The following is a 19,098-nucleotide window of genomic DNA, read 5'->3' on the forward strand; positions in this document are numbered from 1 at the left end:
AGTGGGGTGGAGTTTTGGTATGGAGTGCTAGGGAGGTTATGGGTGTACAGGGCGAGGCTTGGCAAGGGTGTCTGGGTCTGGAAGGTCCGGATGCATGGGGCTTGGGAGAATGGGGAAGCATCTCCCCATACAGTGACCCCTCCCCCCCGCAGCTGCCCATGCGGCTCTTACCATGGCCAGGCTGTGGCTCTGACCCCCCACCCCATGGCCGGAGCTGGGTCAGGGAGAGCCACGCGGGCATCTGTGGTGAGCCGGTGCGAAGTCACGGTTCCTCCACGTCCACCTGCCTTGGGCTGGGTGGGGAGCCAAGGGTGCAGGGACATGGGCTGGAGGCTGCTCTCAGCCCCCTCGCACTGCAGGCAGGTAGAGGGTCCGTGTGGCTACCACAACTGCTTAGGCTCCCTGGCCGGGCTCCATGCTGGCCTGGTGTGGAGTGGAGCCTCAGGGGGAAGAAGAGAGGGAGGGGGCGGGGTCCATTCCCGAGAAAAGTGGACTGGACAGGCTGGTCCACTTACAAAAAGTGGGAGGGCTATGGCCCTCTGGCCTCCCGATTCTGGCACCACTGTTGGATGTGCTAGGTGAAGGTGACAGTGGTAGCCAGAACAATTAGTAGAGTCCCTAATCCAGAGGCAGGGCTTGCTGTTTTAGGTCCTACATTTTACCACAACTGACGCTCAAAATAGCACCTGCACAACTCAGAAACTTCAGCTCTACTGTGAAAAAGGAGATTGCCTCTGGCTGAGCCAGTTAGAAGGAAGTTTGTCTCAGCTGGAATTTGCTCTTTGTATATCTGGAAGGAGAGGCAGGGATAGAAAGAAAAAAAGGAAGAGGAAATGGGATCACAGTACATACCGAACTGATCTAAATTCCATCCATTTTAATCACAAGGGTATTGCTCTGCAAGACAAAAACATCATTTAATTTAAATGTAAAACAGATAGTCCTGCTGATGGTTACCAGCCCAGGCCACTGAAAGGAAATGTGTTGCCTTTTCTTCTTTTCCCTTAACTGGAAATGAATCCATGTTGTTGGCTGTGACACATCAGGACTCAGTCTGCTTTCACATTCATCACCATTGAGCAGTAATAGATGAGAAGTCTATAATTTTGTCTGCAAATGAACACTTGCAGGCACTTTGATTTGTATCAGATTATACAATTGTTTCCTAAAGAGTTGTGTGAAATCACCTGATGTAAACAGTCAGTCTGAACAAAAGAACACCCAAATTGATTTTTTTTTCAGCTGCAGTGCTTGCTTCTTAAGCATTCTACTTACGTTTAGGTGTATGACATTTTCCTCATACTTACACTTGGCAGAATTTTAATTGTTTTATAATTTTGATGGATAATATAAATGCTTATTTTATGTATTTTCCCCAATTTTTATCAATTTAAATTTTCACAGTTGCAGGAAATCATGGGAATGGGGTCAGACAATAATTAATTATATAACATCAGATATTGAGATTCAAAAAGTTAAGCTTTTTAACCATTAAAACTATTAACATGTCATATGTCAAAATACACATTTAAATATATCCTTAAATCAAATTTTAATAAGTTCTCAAGCAGCATTTTTATACTATGCCTATCATTCAATTATCAGTGGAAGTATTTTTTGTCGGTTTTTCTGTGTACAGTGAAATCAACATTGACTAATAAAAAATGAATCCTTTAAGACTACTCATACTGTACAGTCAAGAAATATTTGAGTGTCATGGCAGTCAACAAGCTTTAGCAACCAATGAGATCCTCAAACTATCTATTTTAATAATATATGGATTATTATTATTATTTTATTAATTATGTTTATTATACTAGAATGGTGACCCACTGCTCTAGGACTAGGTATTGTATAAACATAGAGAAGCAAACAGTCTCTGGCCTGAATATCTTATCTGAATAGTCAAGACAGGCACATGGTAGAGGAAAGGGGAATAACACGCAAGCAAAATGAGCAACTTGATGGCCGCAAACAGCATGTTAATTCTGTCTGTATCCATCCGTTGTCTCTTGTATGATATTTAGATTGTAAGATCACTCACATTCGATCTGACCAACCGCCTATCAGGGTGGCCAGGCCTAACCTGAGTGGCATTACAATTCTGTGTGCCAGAGGCTAGGTCACAATGCCTGCAGCGGGGAGCTGAGCCCAGATAGCCTCATGGGTCAAGAGCCACTTCAGTCGGGACAGGAGATTTGTGTGTCAAATCAGGACAGTCCTGCAAAACTCAGAACTGTTGGAGGGTCTATGAATCTATATTTTGCCTTTCCACACACACTGATGCCCTTGCTCAAAACAAAAGAAACACCATCATCCATATAGTCCAAAATTCCTGGGTGAGTTCCCATAACCCTTTTGTTTTAGGTGGGGGATTGTGGTCAACTTATCCTTAGTTATGGTAGTTGAAAGGTGTGTTCACACCTGTCAATCTCAATGAGGATTTAACTTAACCCATAACATGGTTTTCCCAGCACTTCACCCAGTAATGCCCTCAGACAGCCTGCAAGTGTGGACCAGCTGAAGGAAAAAGTCTATGCTATATCATGCTTTCTTTGGGATGTCTAGTGCTGCTTGTAGTGTCATGATTTCCCCACTCCTTTTTTCTAGGGAACCAAATTCTGCTCTGTTACCCCAGTGTATATCTGGGCTATTTACTCATGGTCCAATGGGTTTTCAAATTAGTCAACAAACTTTTGTTTGAACCCTGTTGCCTCAGATTCAATTATTTTAACAAAATATATTCTCCTTTGTCATTCTCAGTTTGCCTCTTGCATTCATGGAACAGTATGAGCTCCCAGTGGCTTACAATTGAACACCTGCTGATGTACTCCCAGAATCAGCCTTCGGGCCAGGGCAACTCTCTCATTCTCACCGTCAATAAAAAAAGCCATGACACATACAATTTTACAAATCCTGTTATAACACAAAGTGAATTATCTTGCCTCACATGTTGCAGCCACATTGATCAAAGACATTTAAAACATAGGACTAGTAGGGGAACAGGAGAATTAATTAACCCCTAACCCTGCAATAGACTCCATCCGAACAAGCCTTTGTGCCCAGGCCAAGCCCCATTAGAGTTCGTGTGCTTAACTTTACCGGAACTGCATGCTTCAGTTCTTTGCACAAGGGCCAGAGGGCTTAGCAACTTGTAGTATTAAGCCCTAGGCATGTCTACACTTCCCCAGAGTTCAGACTACAGGGGTGAGGACACTGTGGGAGTGAACTAAAAAAGGTTCCTAGTTCACATTAATGTAGTCCTGTTTGAAGATCTAGGAACCTTTAGGTTCAAGCCTGCAGCATCCACACAGAGGAATTATAGCACAGCACTTTGGTATGCATTGTTATTCAGCACCCCATAGCCCAAACTGTGGGGCAATGTAGACATGCCCTTAGGCCTTGTCTACACTGCCACTTTACAGCGCTGCAACTTTCTCACTGAGGGGTGTGAAAAAACACCCCCCTGAGCTCTGCAAGTTTCAGCACTGTAAAGTGGCAGTATAACGCTCTCTCCCAGCGCTGGAGCCAGGACTACACAGCCACGTTAAAGCGCTGTGTGAGAAAGAGACACAAGCTTTTGAGCTGCACAGAGACCTTTCCCAGACCTGAAGAAGAGATGTCTTCACTAGCAACATTTAACGTGAGCTCTCCCAGCACTGTGAAAAACCCACCCCCCACAAGGGGAGTAGCTACCAGTGCTGGGAGCACGGCTCCCCAGTGCTGGTGCACTGTCTACACTGCCACTTTACAGCGCTGAAACTTGCAGCGCTCAGGGGGGTGTTTTTTCACACCCCTGAGTGAGAAAGTTGCAGCGCTGTAAAGTGCAGTGTAGACAAGGACTAAGATGAGCTAAGCTGAATGCAGACAGACTTTGACAAGGGATTTATGGCCGGATTTTCAAAGGTATTTAGTGCCAAACACACAAATAGGCAAACATACGAATACTCAAAAGCAACTAAGCAGGTTAGGTGCCTAACTCCCACTGAAATCAATGGGTGTTAGGTGCCTAATTTTTAGGTACTTTTAAAAATCCTACTACACCCCTATTTGCATTTTGAGACACCTAAATACCTTTGAAAATCTGGCCTTTAATTCTTTTTTGCTCAAATGATCTCCACCATCTGAAAATAATATTATTCTAAGAAGAAAAGAATGAATTATGCTGAAGATGAATGTGAGCAAAGAAGGTCTGTGTGTGCTCCACATCTCTGAGCATCAGGTCACTTTAATTAAGCTGCATACCTATCAGTAGCCAAGTTTAAAATTTTGGCCTGAGTGACTTGCACGAGATCACAGAGAAAGTCTGTTGCAGAGCTAGAAATAGAACCTCCATCTTATGACTGTCACTCTTCTCCTTTTTTATAGACCATTTTCTTCCCTTTTATGTTTGAATTTTAACAAAATCCCCTTTTTATTTAGCACAAATGTTTATATGTTAACACTCAAGACAGTTCATAAAGACTACTTACTCGGAAAATCTCACCAAGTCTTTTCCATTTACTGTAGTTATACTGCTTGCAGAAGAGGGGACTTCATTAATTCACAATCTCTTCTTAAAATATGGATTTCATTAGTCTTTAATGATAGGACTTGGAAGGGAGGGAGAAGAGCAGCAAAAACGATTAAGGGGCATGAGAGACTGTCTTATAACAATAAATTAACACCACTAAATTTGTACAGCTTAGCTAAGTGACAATTCAGGAGGAGACATGATAACCATCTACAAGTACATGAATCTATAAATGCCAAGAGTAGAGAATTATTATTTAAGGTAGTACAGGGAGTAGGATGTATTTTAAGTAAACAGGGAGTTAAATTAAGAAACAGAAAATTTAAGATGAATATCAGAAGAAATCTTGACTGTAAGATTGCTTTGATTTTTGGAATAGTCTCCCAGGGGAGGTGGCAGAAGCCACATTGCCTTGAACATTTAAAACTAGATTGGGCAAAGCACTTCCAAATGTACTGAAGAGAACAAGCCGTCACAAGATGATCTCATAGGTCATTTCCATTTCTGTTTTCTAGAATACTTGTAAAACCATCTAAGTTTTATGGGAAATAAAGCACCAGAAGTATTAAACAGAGGTTGTGACAAAAAAGGATAACCTTTAAATTACTGTAGACATGTACAACTCTTTGACCCTCCTCTGCCACCTTGCAAACTCATCTATGGACTGTGGAGCGTAAGAAATAAATATATATCCACAATTCTGAGAAGGAGTTTTCTGTCATGTTTTGCAGTTCCTAGAAAGTTTCTTGCTACACCAAACTTTTACTTTAATTTTATTTGTGTACACAAAGACTTAAGACATAAATTTCTGTTGTCTGCAAGAAGAAAAAAAAAGTATCAGTTTTCTGGTGTTACAGAAGGCTTATGTGCCACTGGGAAAGGAGAGAAGAATAGGGATATTTCTGGAGCTGTAAAAGTTCTTTTTATTTCTTATTCCTTTGTGCAATAAATGCTATTACTCTGAAACTCCCCTGGGAGTTTACAGGCTATAAACATTATTTCCTGCAAACTGCATGTTTCTAACACTTGCCTTCTACCCCAAACACCTCTAGGTAAAAAAGTAAAATCACCCCCTGCTTCCAGAATCCATCCAAATACACATCCAGGATAACTCTCTCTACTTAGGGTATTAGGCCTATTTTTTGAGCAAAATATTTGCCATTTTTCACCTCTGCCCCACCAAAAAGCTTTGGAACGCCATCTGTGAGATGTTGGCCCCATTAAAGTCAGTGGGAAAACTCCTATTGACTTCAATGGAGCCAGAATTTCAGTCCATATAAGTTTCTTTTCTTTTCTTTTCTTTACAAAAATCCCTTTTTATTGGCTTTGTATGTTGGTCAGTATGGTGGAGCTAGGGACTATGGTCTCCAGGCTGGATTCACTGGTATGCATCAGGTGCTTTTGTTGCTCCGGAGTGCAAAGCATCTCTAGACCCAGCTTAACTGTATGGTTGAGTTTATGGCATTTTTATAATCATTGGAACAGCAGCCAAAATGTACTGGTAAATCTGTCTGTGTCCTTTTATCTAAGAGATAATATCAATACAAATCCACAAGGGAATCTACTTATTATGGAGGGAAATGTCGATATTATAATACTGTATTATTTTAAAATATTCTTCTCGGTTTTTTGTTCAATTCAGGAAGCCTGGTATTGTGTCCTCCATTTTATGCTGAGAGCATGTGGGAAATTGGCCTACGTGGAATGTGTGCAATTGGTGATAACATTTAAGTCACTTTATTGCGCATGAAAAGACCAGAGTCTTATCAATTGAAACTAGCTTACTCATGGGCAATATTTTTGTCCAGATTTGTAGGTGGTCTTATTCTGGAGCAAGTTTAAAGAGTGTGGAAGAAAAGGAGTGGTAGTCTCCTGCTTTTAAAAACCTCTCCAAAAGTGATTGAGAGCACTATGCCACCCAGAGGCTAAGTGTTATACTCTTTTATGTATTTCTTTCTCTATTTACAGTCTGCTATAATGTGTACATGACACTCTACAGGAAGGCAAATGCCCTGCTGTGAGAAGCTTGTTCAGAGAAATAAACTACATGGAAAAACAGTCAAAATGCAAGAGGGTGGGATAGCAAAGGGTAGATTTACACTCGAGTTGGAAGGAGTAATTTCCAGTTCTAGTAGAAATACCCACATTACAGGCATGGTAAAAATAGAAGCATAGCTGCGGTGGCGTGAGTGGGCAAGAAGGGCAAGGATGCCCAAGTATGTACCTACGGTTTTGGACAGGATCGTACTCAGGGCACCCAGCCCCTCCCACCACTTGTGCCATCACAGCTATGTTTTTATTTTTAGCATGCTAGCTCAATTAGAGCTAGTGCAGGTCTGGTACCTGAGCTGAAAAATACACCTTCCAGCTCCAGTGCAGGCATACCCAGAGGGACACCAGGGCGAGAATAATTTGTAGAAGGAAAGGGCTTTAAGAAGATTAATGAAGTGTATGGTTCTGATGTACACAAAGTTGAGTGCTCTTTGAAGCATAGGGTTATGATAAATGAGTACAAAACCAAGTGTGGAAGAGGAAAAAGAGCAACTAGTAGAAGAAACATTTGGAGAAGACCTAAACAATTGAGGCTGTATCTGTTCTGTGTGGAAAGTGATGGTTCTATGGTAATGACATTTACCCAGATCTCTTGGTCAAAGTTCCTGGGGCCCTGCTGAAAATTTTAGGCAGCCCAGAGACCAAATACATAAACAGGAGGGCATCATATAAGCAGTTTAGACATCATATTATGTGCAAGCAAAATCTGGGCAACAGTATTCACTGTGCATAAACAGAAATCTTCCATGTATGTGTGTGAGAGAGAGATTTAACAAGGGTATTCTTTTTTTTTTATTTGTATGTTTTATTTTTTAGATAATGGACCTTATTTTAATCTCCATTTATGCTCATCACAAGCCATCAGATATTTTGTCGCAATTGACGTTCTCTGCTGAAGGAACAATTACAGTATGCTAAGAATGAAATGCAGTAGCAAAGCTCTTTGAAGAAGCTTGCACAGCAGTTGCCTGTAATGCGTTTGCAAGTATCTATTATAATAATTATGTGTGTTGGGAGGCATTAATCAATAAGTGTCTTATCAAAGTAATGATGCCCTTCAAGTGCAGTTAGACTGCCCTGACTTCTTCAGGAGATGAAGGAACTATAGTTGAGACAATCTCTTAATGAGGTTCTTTTATACAAGATAGAATTTGTGGGCCAAATCCTGTAATGTGCTGAGCATCTGCAACTTCCTTTGGCTTCAATTGGAGTTGCTCATGCAAAGAAAGAACTTGATCCACTGGTGTCTGTGGTAAGATTCCCACTGAGTTCACTGAGATCAACATAGGGCCTCAGGTGCTCAGTACCTCTCAGGATTTGGCCCAAAGACTATTTTAGAATGTTGATCAAAACGATAAGTATCAAGTCCCTACAATTTCATTACCTTGGCATTTCCTAGTGGCAGAATGAATTGAATCACTAAATATTTGGATGAGGGTAGTTCTGAGAAAAATAGTTTGTGTGTGTGTGTGTGTTGTGCTCCATAAAAAGATATTTTCTCAAATTTTTACTGGTGTACTTTGGCAAGCTGACAAACAGATTGGCGATATAGAACATACTTCATGACAGAGAGAAACTGGAAAGATGAGCAAGAACAACCTTAGACCATTAGTAGTATTAACTCTACATTTCAACAACAGAATATCTGTTGAGTTTGAAAAGAATCTGCTAAAATAACAAATGATGGAAAGTTAGGCCATATTTTTTTTTTTTATCTCCTGAATAGACTTGCAAATGGTAAGTCTTTATCTGGTGTCAATAAGTATAGAAATAGGAACTTCATAGCCTAGGTGAAAAACTGCATGAAAAGTGCAAGTCTTAAATTTATAGTAGTACAAGCTAAAATGTACAAAGCAAAGAAATCCCATAGTGGCAGAAAACTTCAAATGCAGATCATTTCACTAATGCTATGAAAATGTATTTTCTCAGAAGACAAACCCTCTCTCCTCCCCCAAAACTTTGGATACCAGGAACATTTGCCATATTGCAGGGGAATTAATCACTGCTTTACTTACCTGCTATATAGCTTGGGGTTTATTTTTAAGCCCAACCCTGCAAACACTGGATTTCAGAGTGGTGTAGGCAATAAAAAACTCAGTCCTGTAGTTAATCTTCCATCTGTATGTGTCAGTGTAATCCAGTGGGACTATTTGTGTAGGTAGGACACATGTTTGAAGGATTGGACCCTTGGTTTGTTCCAGGAACTAAGGTAGTCACTTTCTTTAAACAAAATGTAATTGGAGGTATTATCTTTCTACTCTTTGCCTGCTGTTTAGGAAATTGAATCCATTGTCTCTTGTAACCTAGACACACCTATCCTTTTATATTGCTTCTCAATTTCATGTAAACATGTCCAGATTTGATTACTCTCTGGACTTGTCTGTACAGTGAAATACAATTAATGTTGTTTTCTTTTCTACTTTTTTATTTGTCATTTCCAGATAGTAACGTTAAAAAAGAAATTATGAATCCAGATAGACTATGACATTATATATTATTACTGAGACCAGATGGGTCCACTTGGATTATAAAGCTGTGAATTATTGCTGAGCCTTTTTGCTCTCTTCAGAATAAGTTTAATTCAGATCTTTAGGTCATCTTTCATGTTGAATGTTTTTATAAGTAATTGTCTATCCTTTGAAGTCCCCATTTCTGTATCTGACGTGATTTCCTTTAAAGACTTCCTAGCTGAACCCTCCAGCCTGATAGACTTCTTCATATACTTTGATGTAATTGAGTTGGGACTTCCACCCTATTTCTACAGCTCCCTTAAAAGCTGCTCTTTCTGGCTTGGCTGATTCCATCCCAATTCTACCTAGCAATATTTATTTGAGAAAATAACAGCACTGCTAAAATATTTTTCATCATTCATAATGTTCTATTTTCTCACTGTGTGCAGTAATTCTTTAGCTAAAATCTGTTGCCTTAACAAATGTGTGCTAGACTCCAGTACATTATTCACACTCACTAGTTGCATATGTGCTGGAACTAGGGGTGCTGCAGCACCCTTGGCTTCAAGTAGTAAAAAGAATCCATATACATGGTTTCCGCCATCAGCACCCACACTATAAAAATTGTTCCAGCTCCACTGACCAGTTGTTGCCTTATTATTGTTACTTATTATTTCCCCCTAATATTGTTTTCCTGCGGGGTCTTTTTGTTATCCCTCTCCAGTAGTTTGGCACAGATGTGCTACATAATTACACAAAACATAAGGAAATCTTTGGTCTCTGTGCCCAGGCTGCCAACCAAAAAGTACCAGTTATGATTGCAGATTGCCCAAGGCAAACTTCACTGAAAATACCTGAACAGGACTAAGAGTCTGATCCTGCTCCCACTGAAACCAATAGCGAGACTCCTGAGACACAAAATTTAAATCCAGATCTAACTCCGCCCCCCCTCTCCACCCACCCCAAATCTGGAAGCATTCTAATATGGGACTTTGTTTGGATCTATTATAGACCTGGAGGAAGGCTGTAAAATTCCGGTTCAAATTCCTTCAGAGGGTGAAGGGAGCCAGTGTTTTGATCCAAGCCCAGTGCATAGAAGGGAAAGCCCCTCAGCCATTGAGCAGTAAAAGCCTTCTTCACATTTTCCTGTCTGCTAGCTGTCATTTCATGTAACAAACACCTGGCCTAAATGTTAGCAGTTTTGTTGGATAATCTGGAGAAGCAGCTGTTACTGTGGTATTTGCAAACAAATGGAATATGGCAGCTAGCACACTGCTGGCTCATTTCCAGCAATAATTTGAGAAGTGGATGAAGTTGCTTAGGTCTGGAGTTCATTGGTTTTTGTGGACAATGACACACATCTCTGGGATATCATCAAACATTTTGAAACCTGCCATTTCATTGGCTCATGGATCTTCTGAAGAAATAGAGGAAGTGGAAACTGTCATAGACCCTAAGAATAAGAGGGAGGCAGAGGGGTTGAAACTATGATAACTCCCCAAGGGGAAAAAAGAAAAGAAGTTTCAGACAGTGGAGGTTAGAGCAGAGGAGAATAGTAAGAATGACCGCAGAAGTGACAATCAATATGGGAAGAACTGGGGAAAGGAAGGGCAACAAATTGATTTTGTTTTCAACATCCCAGATTGATATTTTCACCTTGGATCGCCTCTTTTGGCTCTTCTGCAGGCTACATATCCCTCAATGCCTTAGCAGAGGGAAGCTAAGAAATGTTCTCCCATATCAAAGGGTTTATAGCACTCCAGGAGCTGTACACACCCTTTGATCATAGGACAGGCTGCAGACAGGTGACCCAATAAACTATTTGTCAACCTTGTCCCCTTTATGTCTACCCCTGTGGAATAGGGTGACCGACCAGATGTCCCGATTTTATAGGGATAGTCCTGATATTTGGAGCTTTTTCTTATATAGGTGCCTATTACCCCCCACCTCCTGTCCCGATTTTTCACACTTGCTATCTGGTCACTCTACTGTGGAAAGAGAACGTATTGTGAACACTCTTGCAAACAAATGGTTGCACCAAAAGTGACTTATTCAGACTATATTGTGTTTATAAAAAATTCCAGCCATCCAATCAGGGAGTAGAAGCAATACCATGTGACTTAGGTGACCAATCACTGAGCATGAATTGCAAATTCCAAAGCAGTGAACATTCAAAAGCAACAGTCTCAGTTAATAGTGCACAAAGACTCTATAGGAATAGGGATTCATAATGTGTTTCCTTGAGATTTTCATTGAATAATTTAAAATTACCCATTTGTAAAAAATCAGTCTTTTCACAAATAATCCATAACTAGAAAAAAAGTGTTTAAATTTATGGAATACATTGTTTTCTGCAAATAGCTCACCAAGTTCAACTATTATAGTAAGGTTGAAATCAGACAAAGAACAAGAGGGAGGGCTAGATGAGGACAGGAGAAACGTTACTTCAGCATCATTTAGGGCTACAGGATGAGATGGTGAATTGAAAGTGAAAGGAGACAGGGCAGTGTTTGACATATAAAGTGAGGCAGAGCTTGTTGAAACTATGATTTCAAAAATATATTGAAATTTGGGGAGAAAACATTAAAAATTTAACAACATTTTCATTATTTTGTTCCCATTTTTTGAACAACTATAGGATTGGTGATTTTTTAAAAATTAAGAAAGGAAAAAGTTGAAAATATTTCCCCCTTTTTTCTCACCAGCTCTATTGTGGGTCCAAAGGCAAATAGAAAAATGGGCGCTTCCTTGAGGGGTTTATTTTCTTCTGTATGAAGCTGCAATAATTTGAGTAGTACTATTTATTTGCAGCAACCAAGGAGCTATTCATTCTATGGTTACCATTTATATGTACTACAGAAAACTTATTTCGATACAAATATTATACTAGATGAGTATTTTTTTCATTAGGATTTATTGGAAGGAAGAGAGATGAGAACAAGGCACATAAGCATGATCAGAGCATAGATATTTTTTCTTAGCAAGATGGATGTAGAGGAAGGGATGAAATTTTGGAGATGTTCTAGGGCAAGAAGTGACATGATTTGTGGACTTCCTGAATGAAATCAGGCAATAATGGTCAAGGATGCTCTACATTTTGATGATCAAAAGGACAGTGGTGTTGTGAATGGTGAAAGAGAAGATTATTTAGGAATAAAAGCAATAAGTTCAATTTTAAACATTTAATGTGGCAAGGATTTCACATATTGAGGTGGCCTTATGAACCTCTCAGGTTTCAGTTCATGTGGGCCAACACTTGCTGGTCCACTTGGAGTTTTAGGTTCTACATGAGCTCAAATATCCAAGAAACCGCTCTTATATTTCTCTCTGCTGGACACTTCCTAATCCCCCATTCAGTGGCTTTCTTCACAACCAACTGCAGAAAAGGAAGATTGGGTCTTGGAGGAAAGCTGCAGTGGACAAAATATCAATGGACCAAAGCTGGTGTTTGTGGATCTTAACAGAACTCAATCTCACCCTAATTTCAGATGGCCTTGGGGTTCTTTATAGAACTTATGTATAATCGTGTTATATCGTTTGGGGTGGTGGCAAGACATCCAAGAAGAAATATTAGAGAGAAAGGTGGAAATACAGGACTGGATCAAGGGTGAAAGGTTGGGAATGGAGACGTATATTTGTGATTCATCAATGTAGAGATGAAGGCTGAGCCCATGGGAGTATAAATGTGATTAGCCAGGCAGAGAACGTGAAGGGAAAATAAGACTGAAGGCAGAGATCTGGGGGAATTCAGAAGAGAAGGGAGGAGGTAGATTACATGGGGGGAAATGCAGAAGGAATATCCAGAAACTAGGAGATGAACCAAGAGAGCACAGAGCCAAGGATGACCAAAAAGAAGAGGGTGTGGAATATGGAATAATTAACCATGTCAAAGGCAGCAGATAGCTCAGGAAGCATGTGGACAGATAAAGAAGCCATTTAGACTTGGCCAGGAGTGGATTTTTATAAATAATGAAAAGTAAGAAAAAGCTGTAACACTACAGTTTGAGCACTTTCAGCTCTGAATTTTCCTTTCAAGGTTTAGTTTGGTAGAAAGCACTATCAATGATTTATCATTTTATAGTTTCTCTAGTGCAGTGCCTTACTTCACTTTACCATTTTATGATGTTTCCATCACAGATGTAAATTAAATCAAACTGATTTAAGACACTAAAAATAAAGCTTTTGAAATAATGTATGGTTGAGGAGACCACAGTGACATTTTTAAATATTAAGACAAATTCTATTCTCAGCTGCATGGGGGTAAATCAGAAATAAGACCCAAAATCTGAATTCTTCTGTTTCCAATAAGGGTTTTTTCCTGAGAAAGGACTAACACCTGAGTAATCACTGATTTTCCACTATGTTACACCAGTTTTTATGCCAATATAACTCCACTGAAGTCAATAGAGTTGCACGGGCATAAAACTGGTGTACCAAGGGCTACAAGGAGGGATACTTAAGAGCCAGCTGTGCTATGTGTATACCCACTGGTTCCCTCTGAATGCTGAAGGAACTCCCCAACAGTGGACAGTTTCTACTCCCTTTACACTGCTTGAGTGAGGCAAAAGGACCAGAATAGAAAAAAGAATTTTGCTCAAAATATTGGTTGTGTTTTTTCAATAATATGTATCTTCTCCCATTCAAAGATGGCAGGAATAAGGTAGTGATTAGCTTAATTTATTTGAAAGAACTGTTGTAGTTTTCAGCAACTTTTGCCCATAGTCAAAATCAGAATTCCTGTACTTCTTGGGCCTAGACATCTGAAATTATTGGCAAAATTGTGACATCTCTCTAGCCAGCGGTATTAGATACTGGGGCCTTGCAGATCAGTTTCCCATTGGAGAAGAAATCAGGGATGCGGAGTCTGGGTACTTTCTTAATGTAACTTGTTTTATTGGCACTTTAAACAGCAGTCCTAGAACAAAGGTGGGCAGACAACACTTGGGCAGTCCCCTCTTTCAAGAATCTCTGCTAAAACACTGTGCCTGGTTCCTAGGGAGCAACTCTGCCTCAAGAATTGACTTTAGTTAGAGAGATTAAGGTAGAGAAGAAACTCTTCTGCTGCTTTCAACAGCTTCCTCTCAAAGAACTAGCAGCACAAAATTAAAACACATTATTGCTCCCAAGACTGAACAGTGTTTGTACATTAAGGTAAAACTATGTGTAATATTGCCAACTGGTGACTCCCACCATCACAATATGATTTACTATATATTGTATACATGTACATGTGTGTTTGTGTTATACATATAGTGGACCAAATTGTCAGCTGGTGTAAATTAGTGTATTTTCCATTTCATGTCAAAGAAAATTCACCTTTTTAATATCATCTGGAGATCTGGCCTACTAACATAAGTAATAAGAGAAAAGATGAGGAAATAGAGACAAAAGCTATGAAATAAATTAGAGTAAATGAAACTCAAGTATATAAACCAGGATTGGAAAGATGTTCAGTTTATTTTGCATTAACACAAATTTTTCTGTAGTTTATGTATTAGACAGTTTCCTGTGGTGGGCTCTACAGCAGAGCTGACTGAGAGATGACAATTTCATTTCATGGCAACTTTCAAAGTTTTGAAATTTGTTTCCATTCTGTTGGAACAAAAACAAAACCTTTTGAACATTTTCGCAAAAACAGATTTGTATTGAAATGTTCATTTTCTAAACAAATACATCAAAATTTTGGTTTGGAAAGAGGTGTTGAAATGTCTGAGACAGAGCGCAGGTGTCTCTTTGTAGTCTGGGATTCAGACCCACAAGTAAGTCCCTGGTCTGCCTGATTCAGAGCCAAGTTTTTCATCTGATTCAGCCAGAGCAGAGATTTGAACCTGGGTCTAGCTGCATCACATCGCATTATCACTCATTCAGCCCCAAATGTTTCAGTGATCTCTTCATTGAAACTGAAATATCTCTGCACAAAGTTTCAGCTTTGATGAAACAACATATTTTGACCAAATTAAATTTTGTCATAAATATTCTGACCAGTGCTATCTTAAAAGTTACTTCTCCAGAGCTAGACAGGCTGCTTCCTAATCTACAAAATCAGGACTGTGACCAATATTGCTATCCCATACCATATCTTTGGGGACCCTGTTGTATTGCGGTTATGAATGGTTTATTTATGATTGTGTTCTACTCCATGGGGAAAGGTTACCACAGTGTGACGGGTTGGACACCCCTGTCCGGGATGCCACCTGATGTGCTGGGTCTTCCACAGAGCCCGCCCGTTCCACCAGCCTGGGCTTCCTTACCCTGTCCTTACTATTCCAAGCCCTCAAGCCTTCTCTAGCACACACAAGTAAGGCCACACCCAGGTGCAGACACAGACTGAAATCAGTTCTGTGTGGGAGGATTCAGCTCAGGACTTTACCCAGCACTCACGTGCACACCTCCTTTGGGGGTATAAACCCAAAATATATTTTCTTGTGCTATATAGAGAGATCTGTACCGCATAAGCTCATAAAAATTGCCCCCTCCCTCAATGTGCAGGGAGATATGCACAGCTTCTCTCTCCTCCCACCCCCAATATGAATTGCACAAACTGTGTTTTGAAATAAACAAGAAATAAGTTTATTAACTACAAAAGATAAATTGTAAGTGATTATAAGGGATAGCAAACAGAACAAAGAAGATTAGTGAGCAAATAAAACAAAACACGCAACCTAAGCTTAATTCACTAAAGAAACAGATTACAAAATGTATTTTCTCACCCTAAATGTTGTTTTCAGCAGGTTGCAGAGTTTCTGCAGCTTAGAGTTCCAGTTATTTCTCTTTACAGATTAGACCCCTGTCTCAGCCTGGACTCAACCCTTGCCTTTCCCCAGTTTAGTTCCTTCGTCTCTTCATGTGCTTTCATCAGTCTTCCTTCTTGGGTGGGGAGGCAATGGAGAAGTGCCCTGATTGACTCACTTCCCCAGCCTTAAGGTGGGATTCCTTTGTTTCCAGTGGAAAAATACCAGCAGTGTCCAAGGTGGGACTCCGTACCAGGTGCCATCATCAGATGACTCTGCAGTGTCAAAGCAACATCCCAGGAAGCTCCTCAGGAAGGTGGGAGATTAGTATCTTCAAAGTTCTATTGTCCTTATTAAATGGCTCATTCAGGCTGATTGCCTACTGTCTGGTGGCCATCCCCCTAAGTAAACACGCAGTTGTAATTGTTACATAGTCAATATTTCTAACTTCAGATACAGAAATGATACATTTATACAAATTGGATAATCACATTCAGCAAATCATAACCTTTCCAATGATACCTTACATGATCCATCTTGCATAAAATATATCTTATTATGATATGAATATGGAATAACTAATATTTCTATGAAGAATATGGGGTGTAGCATCACACACAGCTCCTCTAGGAATGAAAAACAGTGGTGAGTGATTTAGGTGAGTCACTGAAGGTTAGCAACTCCAGAGAAGATCCACCCCTTGGGGAGATTTGCATATATTGGTTCAGGTTAAGATTTCCAAAGCCTGTGAAACACAGAGTTTGGGGCATAACAGAATGAGCTTTAACTGACTTGTAGCCCTTTTTCTGATCCAGCAAATGGACAGGACTTTCTGTCCACTGGGGGCCCCAACCTTTGTGGAACAGTTGGAAAGATTTTGGCCTACTAGGGCTCCATAAGACTGAATGTTGACTCCTGGTATGTTTAGTATGTGTTTTAAATCTGTTTTTTGGTTTTATATGTTTTCTCTGTAATGCTTTAATCTTAAGAATAAATGAGCTTGCTTAGAAAGAGCTGTGCTGTAACGTGTAGTTGCTGGCAATACAATGTTCATAGCCCTCGAAGAGAAAGCAAAGCACAGGCTCTGGCCTGTAAGTAGATTGACTTGCTGGGGATATCACAGTATAAAGCAGGGAGCTGTGCAGCCTTAAAACTTACCAGTCAGAAGAGCGTAAGATAAGGGCCTTTGCCCAGAGACAGGTGATAGCTGGGAGCTGGAAACCTTAAATCAGTGCTCTAAAGGGACAACAGAGGGGGAATACCAGTGCAGTTATTTCAACCTGTAACAAGGACCTATGGGATCCCTCACCCTTCAGAAATATCTGCAAAAAACAATGTCCAAAGTGGAAATTCCAAGCATCTCTTACCCTTCTAGCTAGGGTGACCACATGTCCCGGTTTTATAGGGACAGTCCCGATTTTGGGGTCTTTTTCTTATATAGGCTCCTATTCCCCCCCATCCCGATTTTTCATATTTGCTGTTTGGTCACCCTACTTCTAGTCCCACTTTCTTTTTGCCCTTTAAGGAGAGCTACAGGGAAGCAGGAAAAATCCAGAATTGCACACTTTTCTCTTGGTTATTTTAATGTTATAGTATTTGCATTGAAAGAGCTCAACATCAACTGTGAATCTGCAGCCTACAGAGATTTTCATACCAAATGGTGTTATGCAACAGAACTGTCTTAAATGTTCTAAACTGAAACTTTACAGTGAACACAGTTACTTCCAACTACTTGTAAGCAGGATCTGAATGAGTTCTTCCCTGGCAGCTAGCTGGGATGGGGAGAGACTTCAGGAGCAAACTGTATTTACATGAACCCACCTACTCTGCCAAGATATCCAGCAGATAGAGCCGTGTCTATCCAGCAGATAGAGCTCACAGTCATCAACTTTGGCTGGTGTTGGCTTACAAATCACTTTAGAACTGAATACAGGGATAGTGAAACGTTATCAATGTTGTTGTCTTTATTGTATGAATAAAGGAGAGCATAACTATGCTTAACCTGTCCCAAATGAGGGGGTCACCCTCAGCTGAAAGGATCTTGTTAAGCCAGGGGCTTCATTGTCAGACCCCTGTGAAAGTAAGAGGGGTGGAGAAAGGTGACTTAGCCGGGAGATATAGACTCTCCCTAAGGGTCCCCAGTCTGGTTTAACCTGTTCCTCTCCATTGTTCAAAGATAGAGGTAAATAGACTCAACTAGAAGCCTTTGTTATTTTAAGTGCTTAAATGAGAGCTGAAATTATTTGTGGGGTCCACTTCCTAGACACAGTACAAATAAGTGACAGTCACGTTAACACCACCCTATACCAAAAACCCACCGACCACTATGCCTACCTTCATGCCTCCAGCTTCCATCCCAGACACACCACACGATCCATCATCTACAGCCAAGCACTGAGGTACAACCGCATTTGCTCCAACCCCTCAGACAGAGACCAACACCTACAAGATCTTCACCAAGCATTCTCAAAACTACAATACCCGCACAAAAGAAATAAGGAAACAAATCAACGAGCTAGACGTGTACCCAGAAGCCTCCTGCTGCAAGACAAGCCCAAGAAACAAACCAACAGAACTCCACTGGCCATCACCTACAGTCCTCAGCTTAAACCTCTCCAACTCATCATCAGTGATCTACAACCCATCCTGGACAATGACCCCTCGCTTTCACAGACCTTGGGAGGCAGGCCAGTCCTCGCCCATAGACAACCCACCAACCTTAAGCATATTCTCACTAGCAACCACACAACGCACCATAACAACTCTAACTCAGGAACCAATCCATGCAACAAACCTCGATGCCAACTCTGCCCACATATCTACACCAGTGACACCATCACAGGACCTAACCAGATCAGCTACAACATCACCGGTTCATTCACCTGCACGTCCACCAATGTTATATACATCATCATGAGCCAGCAATGCCCCTCTGCTATGTACATCGGCCAAACTGGACAGTCCCTACGTAAAAGGATAAATGGACACAAGTCAGATATCAGGAATGGCAACTTTCAAAAACCTGTAGGAGAACGCTTCAAGCTCCCTGGCCACACAATAGCAGATGTTGTTGAGGTAGACATCTTACAGCAAAAAAACTTCAGGCCCAGACTTCAGAGAAACTGCTGAGCTTCAGTTCATTTGCAAATTTGACACCATCAGATCAGGATTAAACAAAGACTGTGAATGGCTAGACAACTACAGAAGCAGTTTCTCCTCCGTTGGTGTACACACCTCAACTGCTAGAAGAGGGCCTCATCCTCCCTGACTGAACTAACCTCGTTATCTCTAGACTGATTCTTGCCTGCATATTTATACCTGCCTCTGGAAATGTCAATGACATGCGTCTGAC

This window comes from Trachemys scripta, chromosome 6 (genome assembly GCF_013100865.1).
Source record: "Trachemys scripta elegans isolate TJP31775 chromosome 6, CAS_Tse_1.0, whole genome shotgun sequence".
NCBI classification, from domain to species: domain Eukaryota; kingdom Metazoa; phylum Chordata; order Testudines; family Emydidae; genus Trachemys; species Trachemys scripta.